We start from the raw sequence: 21,835 nt of genomic DNA, 5'->3' as shown, positions 1-21,835 counted from the left end.
CATTTTATTTTATGTATAGTCATGAAAATTTTCTTCGCTAAATGTTTTGACAAGATTTTCAGCTAAAGAGATTTTTCATTTCTAAAGATAACAACTAAATTGAAACCGTTACTGATCATTTCAATGTTGAATAAAAATGATACATACTGAAAATTTAATGAATTTCCGAGAGTATACGCCCGTTATAAGAGGGAGATCTTAATGAGTGCTTAAGTCTACTTATATAGATCATTAATTACTGATGTGAAAATCATAGCTTAACCTATTTGGAAAAATATGTAAAAGTAGAGAGGGTATCTATTGTAACCTTTTAACCCTACATTGCATGAATTAACGTACTTAAGAGAAAAAATCAAAAGGTGGCTCAAAATATCTATATTTATGGTCTAAAATAATTAGCATTGGAAATATTGTCCTACTTCATGTATGTTACGGGGGAGGGGATTGTGACTTACAGGTAACATAATGAAATAATAGTAACTTGTGAGCGTGTGGCCCCCTCTCACTCCCATTTCATTTTAATTTTCCCAGTTACTCTTGGCTGAAGTGGAATAAGGCTCCGTGGATTATACGTCGATGCAAACTTTGTTAGTTTTATCTTTCTCAACGAATTGGCAACATTGTACAGTGGTGACTTGCAATATCTATTGAAGGCACAAAGAACAGAAAGGCGGTAGTAACTCTACGAAAAATAGTTCCTTTAACTCCAACCTCATCGATATTAATCTTAATTATTTTCAACATTTTAACTACGTAACTTTAATGGTGGATCAAAATGAAATTTGACAATGTATGTAATGTTTATGAGAAGATACTTTTCAGTAATAATCGCAGTAGGTATCAGGTGTAAGAACACAGACGCTTAGGCTGGAAGGCGCGAAGGTGTGCTTGGTGATGATGGCTACATAGACTATCCTGCATATGTTGCGTCCATCAAAAAAATCTAGAAATTCTTTCAGCATCGTTCAAAATGTTGTGGATTAAGTTATATTAAAATGAAGTATGATCGAAATAAGTGTTTGAACGCGAAATTTTCATGAAACTAATGAACGTATGCAAACGTAACCCATAATATTCAAAGTAATGAAAGACTACGACTTGTGAACAAGGAATCGATGCAGGTACAAAGTTAATTATTTTCAAAGTTTAGAAGCAGCATCCAAGACGGAGCCCAAAACATGACCATTGGACAGACAACACGAATCAATAAGGAATTTCTTCACTGGGAATAACTACTAGACCCCCCCCCCAAAAAAAAATCCAACAATTTGCAGTGTGGTGAGGTGTAGTGTGAATAAATAGCGTGTGTTGAATGTTAATACATCGTTCAAAGTAAATTCTAGCCGGCAACTACGGTGTGCTATTTTCTTTAAAGAAAGAAAGAAATCAATCGTTCATAATTATTCCTTCGTATAAATCTTAAATAAATATCGATATGGGCTTATAGGGTGTGAGTTCATGTTTAAATAAATTTCTCAACAAAATATAGTAAAGTTGTACACGTAAGTAATATACATAACTTGTGTTAATTGAATAAAAGTTACTTAATGTATATGTTTTGTTTGCAATTATCTTTACCGTATTCATTACATGAATCACTATCGAAATTGTGGATATTATATCTAAATACTTTTGTGCATTCTGTTGATGTTAGCAGGCGTGACGAGGACGGTGGGCACCCGCAGTCGCAACCTCAATCGGAATTCAAATTGGTTCGAGATCCAACTTGGAGGTCTGCGCATTCTTTATTCTAGTATTGTCAACTGCGGAGTGAATGTTTTTTCCCACTAACCACTAGAACCCACCATAAGAAAGGCGTACCGGACAAGAATCGAACCCAGTAGGGTTATAAGAATTGCTTATCCCGAATGGGAACAGGTAAGAGCCAAACCCTACCGGTTATAAGAATGGCTTTCCCGAACAGGAACGCGACCCAATCGTCTTATAAGAATGTCTTCACAAACAGGGACAGCCAAGGTTCGAACCCGCATACTCTTATAAGAATGGCTTGCCCAAACAGGAACACAACCCTACCGGTTATAAGAATGGCGCTCCAAACAGACACAGAACTCCTGCACCGTTAATGCAAAAATAGTGATTCATGCGTAGAAACGTAAAGGTACAAGGTAAGTTTCTGACTCGTGTTTAAAATTTTTACATAATTGTGCAAAATGGATGAAAGTAACGTTAAGTTATTGCTGGATGCAATTAAAGCAAAGACGAAATGCAAGTTTTACTTGAACAAACTAACATGGTACGTGGGTCTGAGCAAAATTGAAAAAATTAACGAATCTTTAGACAATAAGATGTCAGAAATATCAGAGGCAACAAAAAAGCACATTAACAATAAACTCCAGGAACAAGTAGAAGTAGTAAAGAAAGAAATTCGGGGTAAATGTGAAGAAAAGGGGGACCGAGCATTTGAGAAAATTGAACCAATCGAAGCGCCAATTGAAAAGCTTAGTTGTGCAGATGTAAAACAAGGGTGCCAAAAGGTTGTATATGATTCAGTTTTTGCTAGCGCTTGCAATGTTAAAGAAATAAATAGTCATCCAGTGTCATACAAATGTAAAGGTTCAGTTAGCCAAACTGTTACATCGAGTAGGCCTAATGTTCGTTCGAAGTCTAAACAGCGGATAGACGTGTTGAACATAAAATATTTGTCATGTTATGAAAGAAAGTGCACTGATAGGTTTTGTGCGTGTAATTGTACTAATGTTGTAATATTAATGAATGGAGGCAAGAAAGTGCGCTCTTTACTCATTAGTCATATGTTGAATTTAATGGAGCTAGGATGCGTCCAAAGCACGTCACAAACAGATAGGTTAGCATGTATTCCAAGTAATGACATTTGTTCGTACTTCGTGAACATAGTTAGGGTTCAGATTAACAATAGGTAAAACAGCGGTAACAGTTCTCACTTGGTAGTAACAAATGTGTATGTTACGAACTTCAAGCGCATAAGTTTTTATTGTTTTCTATGCACCCAAGTATATGTAATGAATGATAAAATCAGTTCAGGCACTTGTAGTATCAATGAAAATAATGTTGGCGAAACATCATGGCGCAAACAAGTTGAAATTTGTCAAAATAGTTTTAGTAAGCTGCAGTACACTTTGAGTAAATCTGTTACGAAGTACAAATATTGGTCACGGCGTGGTAAGCACAGGCACGGTAAGAAACAAAAATTGAGTGAATTAAAACGAAAGATAAAAGGTATGCACAAAATTTTGCGATCTTTTGAAAGAATTTCAAGATTTGTCCGTAGAAATTTTAAGGAAACCCAATGTCCGCGTAAAGGCAATTCCATGGTAGCTAATATTAATGAAATGGTCAATGTAATCACTCCAGAGAAACTACGATCAGAAAATGTGAGCGAAAAGTCAAAATCCATTAAGCATCATAAATTACTCAAAAAGGTAAAAGTCAATGCAAAACGAAAATATATGCAAAATTTAGTCGTTAAAAACCATGATGGTATCCGTGAAAAATTTAGAAATCAGATGAAAAACCGTGTTGTAGCAAAGTGTTGAAAATTCAAAACAAATGTAACAGGAAAGCTAAAATCAGGTTAGTCAAACGAACATGTGCTAGGTGGCTCAAACATCCGGTGACCGTACCTACGCGTAATCACATAGGGAAAATGAAAAGCCAGTTTAATCGAAAAAGGGAATCTAGTGTTTCATTCAAAATTAGGCAGAAAATTTCCCGCAACAAAATTTTGAAAGGAAATAAGTGTAGTAAACAAACTTTCAAAATACGTGGAAATTGCAAATTAGTGAAGCAATGTGGTAGGTCAAAAATTAAAATTTCTGCCAATATGCAATTCGATGTCATTATTGACGGTGAAAATTCATACGCGTATAGAAAGCCAGTGTTTATCAAAGTGAATATTTGTCGCAGAAACCACACAGGTAATTACGAAGACGTGTTTATTAAAGGTTTTGGAATAAAATTCAAAATTCCTATTGTGCTTGAGAAACCAAAAATTGGAATTGGATAAAAATATGTTTGCGAGAAAACTGGACTGTGTTCATTTTAGAAATTTGACCTTAGCGATGTTTAAGATTCCTGAACATTACAAAAAAAATAAATTAAAATTTCCTTTTTGAACCGTATAAAAATAAAAATTGAGAAAATTCGAATTGTTAGATCCTTTAACTGGTAAATCAATTGGCTCACATTCTGTAGATAGACTTAAGGTGTGGAAACCTACGAAACAAACTCGAAAGATTTGATTAGATTTAGCTATAAAATATAGCTCTCAAAAATATCATGATATTATCTCAAGTGAATTTAAAAATTAAGATCTAGAAAGTAGTGTTGAAACTGTTCTTTGCAACGCATTAAGCACAATACCAGTATGTTTATCTCAAAAGGTTCAATCAAGAAGTAATAACCAACGAATACACAAAATTTTGGAAAAATTGTTGGAAATTGACTAATATTTGAATTTTCTGTACTGTAAAAATCTGTGTTCATCCGATGTGTTGGAATTAGCATTGGTAAATTTACAAAATCCTTATGTGTTATTGAATGAGAGAGTTCAAGGAATGTAAAAAAAAGTTGTTTCATATGATATGAGCAGGCATCTGTGATCAGCTATGCGACCTCCAGATGGCCGTTGATGTTTTCTTTTCCAAAGTAATGGAAAAACTAGCAAAGATATATGCCAAGTCATTGAGATGAGGTTTCCCCCTATATATTTTGGGTAATGTAATATTTCTTTAACGCTCGGAGTAAGCAATTTTGGTAAATCCCATTCCTTATTATTTTGAATTTTTAACCTTGTGTTCTATATTCTGGCCTCATCTCGGGGTGGAAAACAAATAATTCATTGTGGGTAGGTATCTTCGAAATTTAGCCAGGCAGATCCTGTCGAGTGATCAGAGAGCATCATAACTGAATTATTACGTTGTAAAAATTTAGCTGTGAATCTTAAAGGCGACGATAAATTTTATTAAATCTCGACAAAAACGTATGTTAGTCAATATTGTGTGAAAATAAAGTTTTTAATATGTAATATGTTTTGAAAAATTATTTGTTAATGAGAGAATTCATTTTATATATTCGTGCTATCGTATTATTGCATTATGTTTGAGATTAACTCGTAAGTTGATATACTGTTGTTTAAATGTCGTATTTTAAACGTTTGAATAATGAAAATAATGCATTATTAAAAGTTATTTTGAAAATTAGTTATAAGTAAGTATATACGTATAAAAGAGTTATTTTTACATTTTATGTGATATTCTTTTCAAAATATTAAAAATTTGGTATATCCAGTGTAGTATAATAAGGATATTTAGTGTAAAATGTAATAACACAAGTCAGATACTTACAAAGACAAAAAAAGAAAGGAAGGTTAAAATTTTACGATTTATGTAATGGTGTAAGAAATATATTAGTTATTTGATGTGAATAAATAGAATATGAAAACTACATATATATGATATATAAAATGAAAATATAGATAATCGATGTGTTATTCCATTTATTTTCAAACATTGTGCTAAGAGCAAAAATATAATCTTATACCAAAAAAGCCGTTTTAAAGTAAATAGCCCATAAAAATAAAATAACCAATCTACGTTTATGTAAAGTGTTAAAGAAACCATAATAAATCAAATATTAATGGTGCAAGAAAGAAGAGGAGTAATAACCGGAAAAATACATTTAAGAAGAGGAAAATTCCAAGACTCCAGGATTCTGATAATCTTCAAAGAAGATCATTGTCCCTTACGCACGCCATATGTGAGCGTGTGGCCCCCTGACTCCCATTTCATTTTAATTTTCCCAGTTACTCTTGGCTGAAGTGGAATAAGGCTCCATGGATTATACGTCGATGCAAACTTTGTTAGTTTTATCTTTCTCAACGAATTGGCAATATTGTACAGTGGTGGCTTGCAATATCTATTGAAGGCACAAAGAACAGAAAGGCGGTAGTAACTCTACGAAAAATAGTTCCTTTAACTCCAACCTCATCGATATTAATCTTAATTATTTTCAACATTTTAACTACGTAACTTTAATGGTGGATCAAAATGAAATTTGACAATGTATGTAATGTTTATGAAAAGATACTTTTCAGTAATAATCGCAGTAGGTATCAGGTGTAAGAACACAGACGCTTAGGCTCGAAGGCTCGAAGGCGCGAAGGGGTGCTTGGTGATGATGGCTACATAGACTATCCTGCATATATTACGTCCATCGAAAAAATCTAGAAATTCTTTCAGCATCGTTGAAAATGTTATGGATTAAGTTATATTAAAATGAAGTATGATCGAAATAAGTGTTTGAATGCGAAATTTTCATGAAACTAATGAACGTATGCAAACGTAACGCATAATATTCAAAGTAATGAAAGACTACGACTTGTGAACAAGGAATCGATGCAGGTACAAAGTTAATTATTTTCAAAGTTTAGAAGCAGCATCCAAGACGGAGCCCAAAACATGACCATTGGACAGACAACACGAATCAATAAGGAATTTCTTCACTGGGAATAACTACTAGACCCCCCCCAAAAAATCCAACAATTTGCAGTGTGGTGAGGTGTAGTGTGAATAAATAGCGTGTGTTGAATGTTAATACATCGTTCAAAGTAAATTCTAGCCGGCAACTACGGTGTGCTATTTTCTTTAAAGAAAGAAAGAAATCAATCGTTCATAATTATTCCTTCGTATAAATCTTAAATAAATATCGATATGGGCTTATAGGATGTGAGTTCATGTTTAAATAAATTTCTCAACAAAATATAGTAAAGTTGTACACGTAAGTAATATACATAACTTGAGTTAATTGAATAAAAGTTACTTAATGTATATGTTTTGTTTGCAATTATCTTTACCGTATTCATTACATGAATCACTATCGAAATTGTGGATATTATATCTAAATACTTTTGTGCATTCTGTTGATGTTAGCAGGCGTGACGAGGACGGTGGGCACCCGCAGTCGCAACCTCAATCGGAATTCAAATTGGTTCGAGATCCAACTTGGAGGTCTGCGCATTCTTTATTCTAGTATTGTCAACTGCGGAGTGAATGTTTTTTCCCACTAACCACTAGAACCCACCATAAGAAAGGCGTACCGGACAAGAATCGAACCCAGTAGGGTTATAAGAATTGCTTATCCCGAATGGGAACAGGTAAGAGCCAAACCCTACCGGTTATAAAAATGGCTTTCCCGAACAGGAACGCGACCCAATCGTCTTATAAGAATGTCTTCACAAACAGGGACAGCCAAGGTTCGAACCCGCATACTCTTATAAGAATGGCTTGCCCAAACAGGAACACAACCCTACCGGTTATAAGAATGGCGCTCCAAACAGACACAGAACTCCTGCACCGTTAATGCAAAAATAGTGATTCATGCGTAGAAACGTAAAGGTACAAGGTAAGTTTCTGACTCGTGTTTAAAATTTTTACATAATTGTGCAAAATGGATGAAAGTAACGTTAAGTTATTGCTGGATGCAATTAAAGCAAAGACGAAATGCAAGTTTTACTTGAACAAACTAACATGGTACGTGAGTCTGAGCAAAATTGAAAAAAATTAACGAATCTTTAGACAATAAGATGTCAGAAATATCAGAGGCAACAAAAAAGCACATTAACAATAAATTCCAGGAACAAGTAGAAGTAGTAAAGAAAGAAATTCGGGGTAAATGTGAAGAAAAGGGGGACCGAGCATTTGAGAAAATTGAACCAATCGAAGCGCCAATTGAAAAGCTTAGTTGTGCAGATGTAAAACAAGGGTGCCAAAAGGTTGTATATGATTCAGTTTTTGCTAGCGCTTGCAATGTTAAAGAAATAAATAGTCATCCAGTGTCATACAAATGTAAAGGTTCAGTTAGCCAAACTGTTACGTCGAGTAGGCCTAATGTTCGTTCGAAGTCTAAACAGCGGATAGACGTGTTGAACATAAAATATTTGTCATGTTATGGAAGAAAGTGCACTGATAGGTTTTGTGCGTGTAATTGTACTAATGTTGTAATATTAATGAATGGAGGCAAGAAAGTGCGCTCTTTACTCATTAGTCATATGTTGAATTTAATGGAGCTAGGATGCGTCCAAAGCACGTCACAAACAGATAGGTTAGCATGTATTCCAAGTAATGACATTTGTTCGTACTTCGTGAACATAGTTAGGGTTCAGATTAACAATAGGCAAAACAGCGGTAACAGTTCTCACTTGGTAGTAACAAATGTGTATGTTACGAACTTCAAGCGCATAAGTTTTTATTGTTTTCTATGCACCCAAGTATATGTAATGAATGATAAAATCAGTTCAGGCACTTGTAGTATCAATGAAAATAATGTTGGCGAAACATCATGGCGCAAACAAGTTGAAATTTGTCAAAATAGTTTTAGTAAGCTGCAGTACACTTTGAGTAAATCTGTTACGAAGTACAAATATTGGTCACGGCGTGGTAAGCACAGGCACGGTAAGAAACAAAAATTGAGTGAATTAAAACGAAAGATAAAAGGTATGCACAAAATTTTGCGATCTTTTGAAAGAATTTCAAGATTTGTCCGTAGAAATTTTAAGGAAACCCAATGTCCGCGTAAAGGCAATTCCATGGTAGCTAATATTAATGAAATGGTCAATGTAATCACTCCAGAGAAACTACGATCAGAAAATGTGAGCGAAAAGTCAAAATCCATTAAGCATCATAAATTACTCAAAAAGGTAAAAGTCAATGCAAAACGAAAATATATGCAAAATTTAGTCGTTAAAAACCATGATGGTATCCGTGAAAAATTTAGAAATCAGATGAAAAACCGTGTTGTAGCAAAGTGTTGAAAATTCAAAACAAATGTAACAGGAAAGCTAAAATCAGGTTAGTCAAACGAACATGTGCTAGGTGGCTCAAACATCCGGTGACCGTACCTACGCGTAATCACATAGGGAAAATGAAAAGCCAGTTTAATCGAAAAAGGGAATCTAGTGTTTCATTCAAAATTAGGCAGAAAATTTCCCGCAACAAAATTTTGAAAGGAAATAAGTGTAGTAAACAAACTTTCAAAATACGTGGAAATTGCAAATTAGTGAAGCAATGTGGTAGGTCAAAAATTAAAATTTCTGCCAATATGCAATTCGATGTCATTATTGACGGTGAAAATTCATACGCGTATAGAAAGCCAGTGTTTATCAAAGTGAATATTTGTCGCAGAAACCACACAGGTAATTACGAAGACGTGTTTATTAAAGGTTTTGGAATAAAATTCAAAATTCCTATTGTGCTTGAGAAACCAAAAATTGGAATTGGATAAAAATATGTTTGCGAGAAAACTGGACTGTGTTCATTTTAGAAATTTGACCTTAGCGATGTTTAAGATTCCTGAACATTACAATAAAAATTAAATTAAAATTTCCTTTTTGAACCGTATAAAAATAAAAATTGAGAAAATTCGAATTGTTAGATCCTTTAACTGGTAAATTAATTGGCTCACATTCTGTAGATAGACTTAAGGTGTGGAAACCTACGAAACAAACTCGAAAGATTTGGTTAGATTTAGCTATAAAACATAGTTCTCAAAAATATCATGATATTATCTCAAGTGAATTTAAAAATTAAGATCTAGAAAGTAGTGTTGAAACTGTTCTTTGCAACGCATTAAGCACAATACCAGTATGTTTATCTCAAAAGGTTCAATCAAGAAGTAATAACCAACGAATACACAAAATTTTGGAAAAATTGTTGGAAATTGACAAATATTTGATGGTGGATCAAAATGAAATTTGACAATGTATGTAATGTTTATGAGAAGATACTTTTCAGTAATAATCGCAGTAGGTATCAGGTGTAAGAACACAGACGCTTAGGCTGGAAGGCGCGAAGGTGTGCTTGGTGATGATGGCTACATAGACTATCCTGCATATGTTACGTCCATCGAAAAAATCTAGAAATTCTTTCAGCATTGTTGAAAATGTTGTGGATTAAATTATATTAAAATGAAGTATGATCGAAATATGTGTTTGAACGCGAAATTTTCATGAAACTAATGAACGTATGCAAACGTAACCCATAATATTCAAAGTAATGAAAGACTACGACTTGTGAACAAGGAATCGATGCAGGTACAAAGTTAATTATTTTCAAAGTTTAGAAGCAGCATCCAAGACGGAGCCCAAAACATGACCATTGGATAGACAACACGAATCAATAAGGAATTTCTTCACTGGGGATAACTACTAGACCCCTCCAAAAAATCCAACAATTTGCAGTGTGGTGAGGTGTAGTGTGAATAAAAAGCGTGTGTTGAATGTTAATACATCGTTTAAAGTAAATTCTAGCCGGCAACTACGGTGTGCTATTTTCTTTAAAGAAAGAAAGAAATCAATCGTTCATAATTATTCCTTCGTATAAATCTTAAATAAATATCGATATGGGCTTATAGGATGTGAGTTCATGTTTAAATAAATTTCTCAACAAAATATAGTAACGTTGTACACGTAAGTAATATACATAACTTGTGTTAATTGAATAAAAGTTACTTAATGTATATGTTTTGTTTGCAATTATCTTTACCGTATTCATTACATGAATCACTATCGAAATGGTGGATATTATATCTAAATACTTGTGTGCATTCTGTTGATGTTAGCAGGCGTGACGAGGACGGTGGGCACCCGCAGTCGCAACCTCAATCGGAATTCAAATTGGTTCGAGATCCAACTTGGAGGTCTGCGCATTCTTTATTCTAGTATTGTCAACTGCGGAGTGAATGTTTTTTCCCACTAACCACTAGAACCCACCATAAGAAAGGCGTACCGGACAAGAATCGAACCCAGTAGGGTTATAAGAATTGGTTATCCCGAATGGGAACAGGTAAGAACCAAACCCTACCGGTTATAAGAATGGCTTTCCCGAACAGGAACGCGACCCAATCGTCTTATAAGAATGTCTTCACAAACAGGGACAGCCAAGGTTCGAACCCGCATACTGTTATAAACTAGGCAATTAGCTATTAAAAATAAAGATGTGATTTCTTCTCTTATTAATTTAATGTAGTTAGGTAAATATAAATCTATATCAAATGACGGTTTACCTTCTTCAAATTCATAGAAATTAACCAAGATCAACTACACATGTCTTTCAATGCCAAACAGAGCCTTACGCGCTAGCAAGAACATGTCAACTATCATATTCCATCAACGTAATTATAGTTGACATCTAGTGACGGAAAATATAATCACACAGGTTACCTGAGAGTAACAACATGCAATAATGACAATATTTGATTTATACCGGATAATTAGAAACAAAAATACATTTTGTTACCTGCAAGCAACAATATGCAATGTAAAGTTAAAGAGGAGTTATGTATTCAAGGAAAATCCTTTATGGCTAAATGATTAACGTTCTGCTTTTAAAACGTAATCCTGAATTTGATTTCCGACAGGAATATATATGGATTGGATCACAGAAAGGGATATCAAACTCCAAAGAGACAAAAGAAGGCAACTTGTAACAGACGAGGTATTTCCAAAAGTTTACTGGGTGATATTGAAATGTCGTGTCAAGGGTACTAAACCGTTCATAGTATATAGTGTCATTTATGGAAGAAATAATATATGAGTTTCAATGTCTAGGTGCCGCAGTTCGTTGGAGAGTCATTTGAATGAGTCATTGTGGGTTGAGCTTTCATACTGCATGACAATGCTAAAATCTACATGTCTGTTTTTGCTAATGGGGTGTTTACGCTAGTCGATTTCTTGTCGATTCAGTTGAACTGACGTCATTTTGACTCAGTCGACTGTGTAAACAGGACTACGACTAAATCACCTGCTTGACGAAAGCGACTAATCGACTGGCAACTGGATTGAAAGACGTTCTATTTTCTGGGGTCGATTCGATTAGATTTCCCAGCGAAGATGACTGGGTTGCCTAGTGTAAACATCTGATTCCAAAAAGTTTTCATCGGAAATTAAAAGCGTCTTGGAAATAGCCTGTTTCGGTACAACTGAGATTATATTACTTTAGAATTATATGAGAAAAATGCATATTTATGGAATAAAAATGCTCTTTACAGGAACATTGCTGTTAGAGAAACACCACTAGAAGCAATTATTCATAAAATAAATTTTAAAATCACAATTGCGGATCGACGGGAAAAAATTTAAAATATTAGACCGACCTACAGTAGAGAAGTTGCAAAAGTAAATGCTTCGAAAAAGTCGGGTGCAGGTGTGGAAGAAATATTCCAACCAAAGATAGATTGGTTTCATGAAGCTGATCGCTTTTTAGGCTACATTATACAAAGACGAAGCTCCATTAGTAACATGGTAGGTGTTATGATATGATCTGTTAAAAATAATCTAATATTTTGTGCTAATCAAAGGTTTTGCTGCTCCTATTCTGAGTAGTTTATATATCATTTGGAACAGTAATTCTATATTTTGTTCCTTTCCCGTGGTTCTTAATAAATATTATTTGAGCCACAATATATATAAAAGAACATTAAAACGTAAATATTATTTATTTTTACCTACGTTTAGTGTTCAGGATACAAACTTATAATTCCTTTAACATCAATAGTTCTGAGAACTTCCTAATCTTCAATCTATCATCCATCTATTTATTTTTATTTAATACCGTAACTAAGGAACAATAATAGTCATTACAATTTCCTTTGCTTCCTTTACAAAATATGCTCCGTTATTGCACCTCTGATCTTATTCCTAAGACCAGTACAGATAGATAATAGTACAACATAATAATAAAATATACAACATACCGTTGTATATGGCGTCACGAACATGGATTTCATTTATTGATCAACAATAAATGAAAAGAATCCTGGACCAAGAGAATACACATTTTAAACGACCCTTGTATATATCTAAGATTACATTTTACATCAATATCACATATATTAATCTCATAATTAAGCATATTCTTTAGTCTCACGTTATAATATTGATAACAAGGTGCATCAACATAAAAAATGACAATAATAATACGGTCCAATTAATTTTACATTCATTGGGATATATTTAATATAATATATATAGTTTAATCCAGGAAATTGAGCATAATTATAAAAAGTTAAATATAAACATATTCTCTATTAAAGTTATTCCATTTACCTTCGTTTAGCGTTCATTAAAATATAAACACGGAATAAACATACTACACGAATATATATAGAACACATAAAGTGATAAGGGAGTAATTATAATATTACGAACGCAATAAAACAATATAGTACACATTAACATTGAAAGAAATAATTGCTATTCTAGATAAATAGTTAAAGATAAAAGAACATAAAGAAAAATACAATAACTAAGTTATATAACTATGAAACACTGCTTTTATCTCATTTGAGATTAACTTCCCTCTTTTAGACATTATTTATATTAATTTTACTTATAATCTCAGGAGGAACTACAGTTTTGACTATGTCCATCCATTATCTTGATTAAATGGTTCTATTAAATCACATTGTACTCCGCATTCTTGAGTAGAATCAGATCGATTGTATGTAGACACAGAATTTGGATTTCTGTTATTATAATTACTATCACCTATGAATCGATTTTGTGCATAATTACGATAATTGTTATTTCGATTATAATTTCGGTGATTATTTCTGAAATTCCTATTACTATTTCTACCGTTAGGTTGAGTTGAATTAACGGTACTATTTAGATTACTCACTCGTTCATTAAAACGACGATTGCCATTTCCTTGTGTGTGGGAGCTATTTCCATTCTGTACACTTAGATTGCGAATATGGGCATAATTAATAGAATTGCGGCTAATATTACCCTGACCTCGATTGGGATTTTTATTGTTCTTCTGCATTAAATATTGACTTTCAAAGTTCTGCACTAGCATGACCATATGACTAAAATTGACACATTGTGCAGACATTAGCATTTGCTGCAATAGGAACGGCAATAGGATGCGAATAGAGGCAATTATACGCAATTCAGGTTAATTAGGGTTTAGAGCTTTTAATTCATTACAAATTCCGTCACTACAAATTCCGTGACATTCTTGTGGCTTCGGGGATCGAAGACCTTGGTACGTAATAAAGCATCTCTATTGGCCAGCATAAAGTCATTTTCATAATTGGATAATAAAGCAGCTTTAAAATCCGAATAAACATGAAGGTTTTCTCTGATTGCTTTGAACCACGTTAAACGTGGTGGCTGTAGGACGTGCGGAAGGATCTTCAAGAATTTTGACTCCTTTATTCTTATTAATTCACATTCGTCCTCAAACTTTTCGATAAATATCCGTGCAGGAATATCATCGGGCCCACCACTAAATTTGGTCAATGATTTTACCTCGCTAAATCGCAAAGGTCTGTCATTATTATGTGATTTTAAATATTTATATTTACCATAATATTTTGGATTCCTACAGGATGAATGTTTCTTTCTTCTTCCATCTTCGGTACTTCCTTCGCTATATCCCGAAGACTCACTGTCCTCAAAAACTCGATGAGGTGTTACTGGTTCTGGTTCCTTAAAAAGAAGCTGATTTCTATATCCGCCGTCGTGATGAATTATTGTTTCTGAAGCCTGATGTCTATGTCCACCGTCGTGCTCTCCCTTAGTAGAATTGTAACACTCTTGAAAACAATTCATATCCTCTCGAAGTTCTCGGATGTGAAAGGTGTGTTTATTAATTACAGATTACATTACTTTAACCACATCCTGTATTTCAGTATAATTTTGGGATACTCGTTCCATCTTTTGATCATACTGCTTCAATCTCGTAGAAATTTGCTCCTCCACTTGACCTTCTATTTTGCATTGTAATTGGTCCATTTTATCTTCAAGTCGCTCCTCAATTTTAAGTTGCATTTGCTTTATTGAGTCCTCAAATTGTTAATGAGTTACCTGCTGAAATTCCTCAAACTGTTGTTGAGTTACCTGCTGGAATTCCTTAAACTGTTGTTGAGTTACCATTTTCTGCTGGAACTCCTCAAACTGTTGGTGAGTTACCATTTTCTGCTGGAACTCCTCAAACTGCTGGTGAGTTACCATTTTCTGCTGGAATTCCTGCTGGAATTCCTCAAACTGTTGTTGAGTTACCATTTTCTGCTGTAGTTGATTCATTTGACAAGATATCTGCTTTAAGAGATCTGTCATACTTTCAGGAGCAGGAATCTTCCTTTGTAAAAGTCTGTCTTGGACGCCTTCGGTTTCCGACATACCTCTGTGTATTTGTTTACCACTTCTTAGAGCGGTAGCATAAATATTGGGCTCAATTGTGTTCGTTGTTACTATACTTCGAAACGAAACACTATTTCCCGGTGTGAAGGCACCATTTAATTATGGAACAGTAATTCTATATTTTGTTCCTTTCCCGTGGTTCTTAATAAATATTATTTGAGCGACAATATATATAAAAGAACATTAAAACGTAAATATTATTTATTTTTACCTACGTTTAGTGTTCAGGATACAAACTTATAATTCCTTTAACATCAATAGTTCTGATAACTTCCTAATCTTCAATCTATCATCCGTCTATTTATTTTTATTTAATACCGTAACTAAGGAACAATGATAGTCATTACAATTTCCTTTTCTTCCTTTACAAAATATGCTCCGTTATTGCACCTCTGATCTTATTCCTAAGACCAGTACAGATAGATAATAGTACAACATAATAATAAAATATACAACGACAACGTACAACATACCGTTGTACATTCTAACTTTTAAAAGATATCTAGCACAAGTTAGCCGGTGCTTTTTGTATTACTGTTAGTTTTTATGACACTACTCTCTACTTGTAGCGATAACATGTAAATCTGCATCTAGTAGTGCAAGTCCTCCCTTCTGCAAGAGTAAAAATACCGTTGAAAGAAATGAATATATTATGATTATAAGTATGTGTACCTAAACTATGACTTCACGGTTTCTACTTACTAATGATCACCCTAGTAAAGAACTTTGCTATTTTACGAGATGATGACAAATTGAAAAAAAAAATCATATTTTTCATTATTTAATGATTTCTTAATACGTTGTATAGTATAGTGCAAGTTTACAATAGATTGTCATAAAAATGGTAATTTTATAGTCAAAATGAATTTAGTATAAATGAAAGAAGACTAATAGAATATTGATGTCCACTGGCCGAGCATTTTTGCAAAATGTAGGTAAGCACTATTTTATGTTTACCAATGGTACCGGTATACTACGGTTACGTTGGATGAATCCATATCAAAGATGACTGTGCAACATATTAATTTCAACCAGCGGAGTGTTTCTGTATTATATAGGGAACGTGCATGTTTTGTTTACAAGTTTAGAGTTATTACTTGGAAACGATGACAAGTGCAGTCAAAATTAGGTTTGAGGTAGATATTAAGAATAAAAAGATAGGACCTTCTGGAATTTGTTCGTGATCTGTTCCTCATTAACCTCCAGAAAACCCAAAAAAATCCACTTGCGGGTTTACCGCCATTTTGAATAGATAGTCTGACATCTTGGATATCTCATATGCACTTAGTTTATGCCACATAACTTCTAAACTAATTAACGTAGAAGGATCATTCTTTCTTTATTATACTTCTAATATTATAGGCAATGTAACAAGTTATTACCACTTTTGTCCGAGTAGCCATTTTTGCATAACTTTAGGATAAAGTGAAAAATTGGGATCTCTATTAGGGGACATAATCTTTTCATTGCCTCATACAACTTAACAGAGTAGAAATATGAAAAAAAAAAGTGTTCGAAATACAATCATTTTTGGAAATGTCATAAGCTTTAAAACGATGTATATATTGTAACTATATACTATGTTAGAGATGCGCAATGAAGCTCGAAACGTCATCGAATTGCGCACAATTTTTGTTGAAACATATCAATGAATCATTGAATATGAAGAAAAAGAGACTATTTAGTGATTTGAGATGGTTTTTCATTGCAATTTCCGGTAAGTATCAACAGGTTTGGAAGTCCAGCTAGTTTAATAAATAGTTCGTAAACAGTGGTGTCGGCAGGGGGTGCGCAAGAAAACTGAAAGTAGACTTTCGCATTATCTTTCTGTATGTAAGCCTATGTGCTCTTGGAAATTAGTGTTTGAGATAAACGTTTCAAAAAGAAGATGAAATCTATTGAAATATGTATTACTAATGTGTTATCCTGCAAAAAATCCAGTTGAGAGTTTTTCACCTATTTGAATAATCGGAATCGGAGTCCAGTGCAATTACAACAAAAATCGATCAAACTTAAATATTTAAAATAATAATAATAATAAACCTGTTAGAATATGTTATGTGTATTGATATTATACAAAAAAGTCCCAAAACTCTAGTTGCTGGTTTTCCGCCATTTTAAATAAGCAATACGGCATCTTAAAATTTTCCCCAGCACTTAGTTTTTGCCTTATGGCTCCTAAGCCAATAAATGTAAATGTATCATTCTTTCTTTATTGTACTTCTAATGTTACCAAAAGTTCAGTGTACCTTAAAGTTTTATCTATTAGTGCTTGAAAGTATAAATTTAGGAAAAAATAAAAATGGTCGTTTAAACATTTCATTATTAACAATGAAGGAAAGCATACTTATCGGAAATATTTGAGATACGTTTTGTATCCTATTTACGGCAAATACCATCATATCCTTTTTCATGATTTTCACTATTTCACTATACGTACTAACTTTTATAATTGTGCTTAGATTCTTCTGTGCATCTATTAAACTACTAAACTTAAAAGTATTGTAGTTATAAAAAGGAAGACAATATACACTGATCACCAGTTGAATTATAGACAACTACCTAATATAGCGTACAACACCACCTTTCGCTTTAATAACAGAGACTACCCGCCGCGGCATGGACTCCACGAGGCGCCTGAAGTGTTGTTGTGGAATCTCAATCCAAATCTGCTGCAAAGTCTCCCACAGAGCTTGCAGGTTATTGGAAGAGGGTCCACAGCCGAAGGCGTCGTTCTATGGCGTCCCAGATGTGTTAGATTGGATTGAGGTCCGATGACCGTGTTGTCAGGTCAGATGAGGATTCGTTAAACCAGTTTGCTGCAATCCTAGAGCGTTGGGCAAGATGAGGTCACCACCTGGATGTAGCAGCCAAGCAAATGACATGACATGGTCGTCCAGAATATCACGATAGCGTTTACCTGTGAGGGACTGTGTTACACGTGTTAGGGGACCCATTTCAGTCCACTTAAACATGCGCCAAATGAGAATATCACCACCACCACCGGTCTGCACAGTTCCCTGCTGTCACGATGGATCCATTTCTTCTTGAAGTTGGGATGCACACTTACCGGGTCATCGGTATTACCCATGTGAAGCTGTCCAAGAAACCTTTTCCCACATTTCTACGGTTCAGAGGCAGTGTTCCTTTGCCCATGCTAGACGTTGTTTCCTGTGTTGTTATGTTAGAATGGATACTTGCGTGGATCGATGGCTTCTGTACCCCATGGCGAGCAGGTGGTTGCTAATTGTGTGGCTGCTGACACGGCGTTGTTGTCTTGCATTGAACCTCTCCGCGATTTGACGCACTGTGGCCTGTCTATCGGCTGTTACGATGCGGGCCACTCAGCGTCTACCGCTGTCGTCAACACGCCCCTGACTGCAGCAGTTTGCCCGTGTGGGTACGATTTTACCGGAAGGCAGGCACTTATAATACACCCCTGACATAGTTTCCTTTGAATATCCGAGTGCCGCAGCCACTTCTGAAATCGAGGTACCCAGATGTCTGACCCCTACGATTTGACCATGGTCAAGTGCACTCAGGTCCTTCGTCTTGCCCATCATACACTGCACTGACACGGATACCGAGAGAGGAAGTACACGGCAGCAGTACCCTCACGATGCATTTCATTCACATGCACTGGTGAAGCATCTGCAGGCGGTTTCTGCAACTGTCCTGCTGTCTCTAATTCGACTGCTGATCAGTGTATATGGCAAAATAAAAGCCTTGCAACGATAAATGAATTTAAACAAAAGTTCTAAATATACCAGTATACTTTGAGACTTACTTTTCTCGATGGCGTTTTGCAATTGAATGTCCAAAATTTTCGTTAACTTCCTTCTCAAAGAAGTTGGTTTTGGTGACAGCTTCATCATCACTTCCTTCATCTGCATTATTAATTAAAGTAGTGCTATTACCACATCCGTGTCCACTACTCTGCCCACAAAATGATGTACAATCTAGCTCTCTTCTTTTGAACCCACAATTGTTTCCGCAGTTCGCCTGGCAGTTGCATGCGCGCTTTTCGTGACCCACAAAAAAAAAAAAAAAAAAAAAAAAAAAAAAAAAAAAAAAAGGTCGAAGCCCCTGCAGACTTTCGTGGAACAATGACTCCAGATATTTTTAGAAACTCGTTTTTAAATTCTGTTCTGTTGCATTAGGACGAACCGAGTGTGATAGTCATTGACAATGCTTCGTACCACTCACGAATTATTGATCCCAAGCCGAACTCTTCCTGGAACAAAGCATCCATTATCAATTATATGATATCTCATAATATTGAAGTCCCTAGTCCCGTGCCAATCAAACCAGTTCTCCAAATAATTAAACAAAAGGGGAAGCATGAAAAGCGCTTCGTTTAAGACGAAATGGCTGAATCCCACGGGCATATAGTATTGAGACTCCCTCCGCATCATTGCATCTTGAATACTATCGAGATGGTATGGTCAGAAATTAAGCGAAAAGTCGCGGCACAAAACCTCAAAGGACGACCTGTCAACGAACTACTGGAAATACTGCGATGAGTGCGATCTGCGTGTGATAGTGTTGATAGTGAAAAATGGATTAACTACATAAGACATGTAGAAAAAATCGAAGACAGTTATCGGGACCTACAGCATATTCTTGATGACGCGTACACTACGGTACCCCTTTCATAGTGGAAATTGAAGACTCCACGTCAGAAAGTGAACAAACAAATTCTGACTCAGAATCGGAGTAAAAGGTCATTACTGTCTTTCAGCCAATCGTTTTCTAAAACTAGCAGGTTCTTTCGACGCACAAGGAGTGGGTTCTGTTCTTAATTGTGTTATTCAATTTTTAGTGTCGATTTAGAATCGTAACTAAATTGGAAGAAAATTAAATTCAGAAATAGTAAAATCCGTTAAAAACTGCAGTAAAAGCGATAGGAGTCACTCCAGGCTCGTAGCCAGCCCAAAAATTTAGGGGGGGGGGGCGGTCGAAGTTTGTGGGGGCGATCCAACCACATTATAGTTCATCACCATATTATAGTTCACTTGTAAGCCTACCGTGAAAATTTGAGAAGAGGCCAGTAAAAATTAGGGGGCGGCCCCCCTAGATCCCCCTGGATACAGGCCTGAGTCACTCTTGTGTTATCTGTGCTTGAAATTGTCAAATGTAATAAACTCATGTTGATTGCTCTAGTCATAATTGCGTACAGCGTATTATATTTAAAATAAAATATTTGCTTATGTAATTAATTATTTTAGAATTACGTGGAACTTCCAACTCGGTTTCTTTTCTTATTTTTATGCTTTTCATAGTTTGTCAGCTGATAATTGTCATTTTTATTATTATTGTTGTTGTTGTTAACTGAAAATAGGAAGGAAAGCTTTTTTTCTTATTTGTGCCGGGCTTTAACTATCCAAGCGGAACAGGAGTACGGCAACACTGAGAGAAATGACAGCTTACATGCTCGCGAGGACTGACCGAGGGTTGTGGAGGTGAAAAGAAGCAGTGGTTGGGGAAAGAGCCCTTTAAGGCTGTCCCGAAGATTAACAGGGTTAACTTTTTTAAAAAATATATTTAAGTTTGATCTATTTTTGTCGTAATTGCACTGAACTAGGGCTGTTTATTCAAAAAGGCGAAAAACCCTCAACGGGATTTTTTGCAAGATAACATCAGTAAAACACATTTCAATAGATTTCATCTTTTTTTGAAACGTTTAACTCAAACACTAATTTCAATGAATACATAGGCTTACATACAGAAAGATAATGCGAAAGTCTATTTTCAATGTTCTTGCGCACCCCCTGCCGACGCCACTGTTTACGAACTATTTATTAAACTAGCCGGACTTCCAAACCTGTTGATACTTACCGGAAATTGCAATGAAAAACCATCTCAAATCACTAAATAGTCTCTCTTTTTCTTCATATTCAATGATTCATTGATATGTTTCAAGAAAAATTGTGCGCAGTTCGATGACGTTTGGAGCTTCATTGCGCATCTCTAACATAGTATATAGTTACAATATACACAGCGTTTTAAAGCTTATGATATTTCCAAAAACGATCTGTATTTCGAACACTTTTTTTTTTTCATATTTCTACTCTGTTAAGTTGTATGAGGCAATGAAAAGATTATGTCCCCTAATAGAGATCCCAATTTTTCACTTTATTCTAAAGCTATGTAAAAATGGATACTCGGACAAAAGTGATAATAACTTGTTACATTGCCTATAACATTAGAAGTATAATAAAGAAAGAATGATCCTTCTACGTTAATTAGTTTAGAAGTTATGTGGCGTAAACTAAGTGCATATGAGAAATACAAGATGGCATAATATTTATTCAAAATGGCATACTATTTATTCAAAATGGCGGTAAACCCGCAAGTGGATTTTTTTGGATTTTCTGGAGGTTAATGAGGAAGAGATCACAAACAAATTCCAGAGGGTTCCATCTTTTTATTCTAAATGTCTAGGTTTGGCCCGTTTTTGATGTAATTTGATTGGACTAATAAACCTACACAAGGATCCTCAATTGAAAATTATTTCATTCAAATATATGATGCTCTTAAATACTGTCTCCTTTTCCTTATCCAACATAATTTTCTTTTCTCTTATCACTGCTATTTTAATGTCGTCTCTTAAATCTTCTGCTATAACAAGGCAAA

General features: G+C 34.8%; 1 protein-coding gene across 2 annotated transcripts in view; it reads right to left on the bottom strand.

Moving 5' to 3' along the window:
- The window catches only part of LOC145689498 (uncharacterized), a 175,688-nt gene that overhangs the window by 135,888 nt on the left and 17,965 nt on the right, over positions 1-21,835 (bottom strand). The gene's annotated exons all lie outside the window — the stretch shown is intronic.

The sequence above is a fragment of the Thermobia domestica genome, chromosome 1 (assembly GCF_964235325.1).
Source record: "Thermobia domestica chromosome 1, izTheDome1.hap1.1, whole genome shotgun sequence".
Classification (NCBI taxonomy): domain Eukaryota; kingdom Metazoa; phylum Arthropoda; class Insecta; order Zygentoma; family Lepismatidae; genus Thermobia; species Thermobia domestica.
The sequence above is the reverse complement of the archived record's forward strand: the minus strand, read 5'-3'. Positions and strand labels throughout refer to the sequence as shown.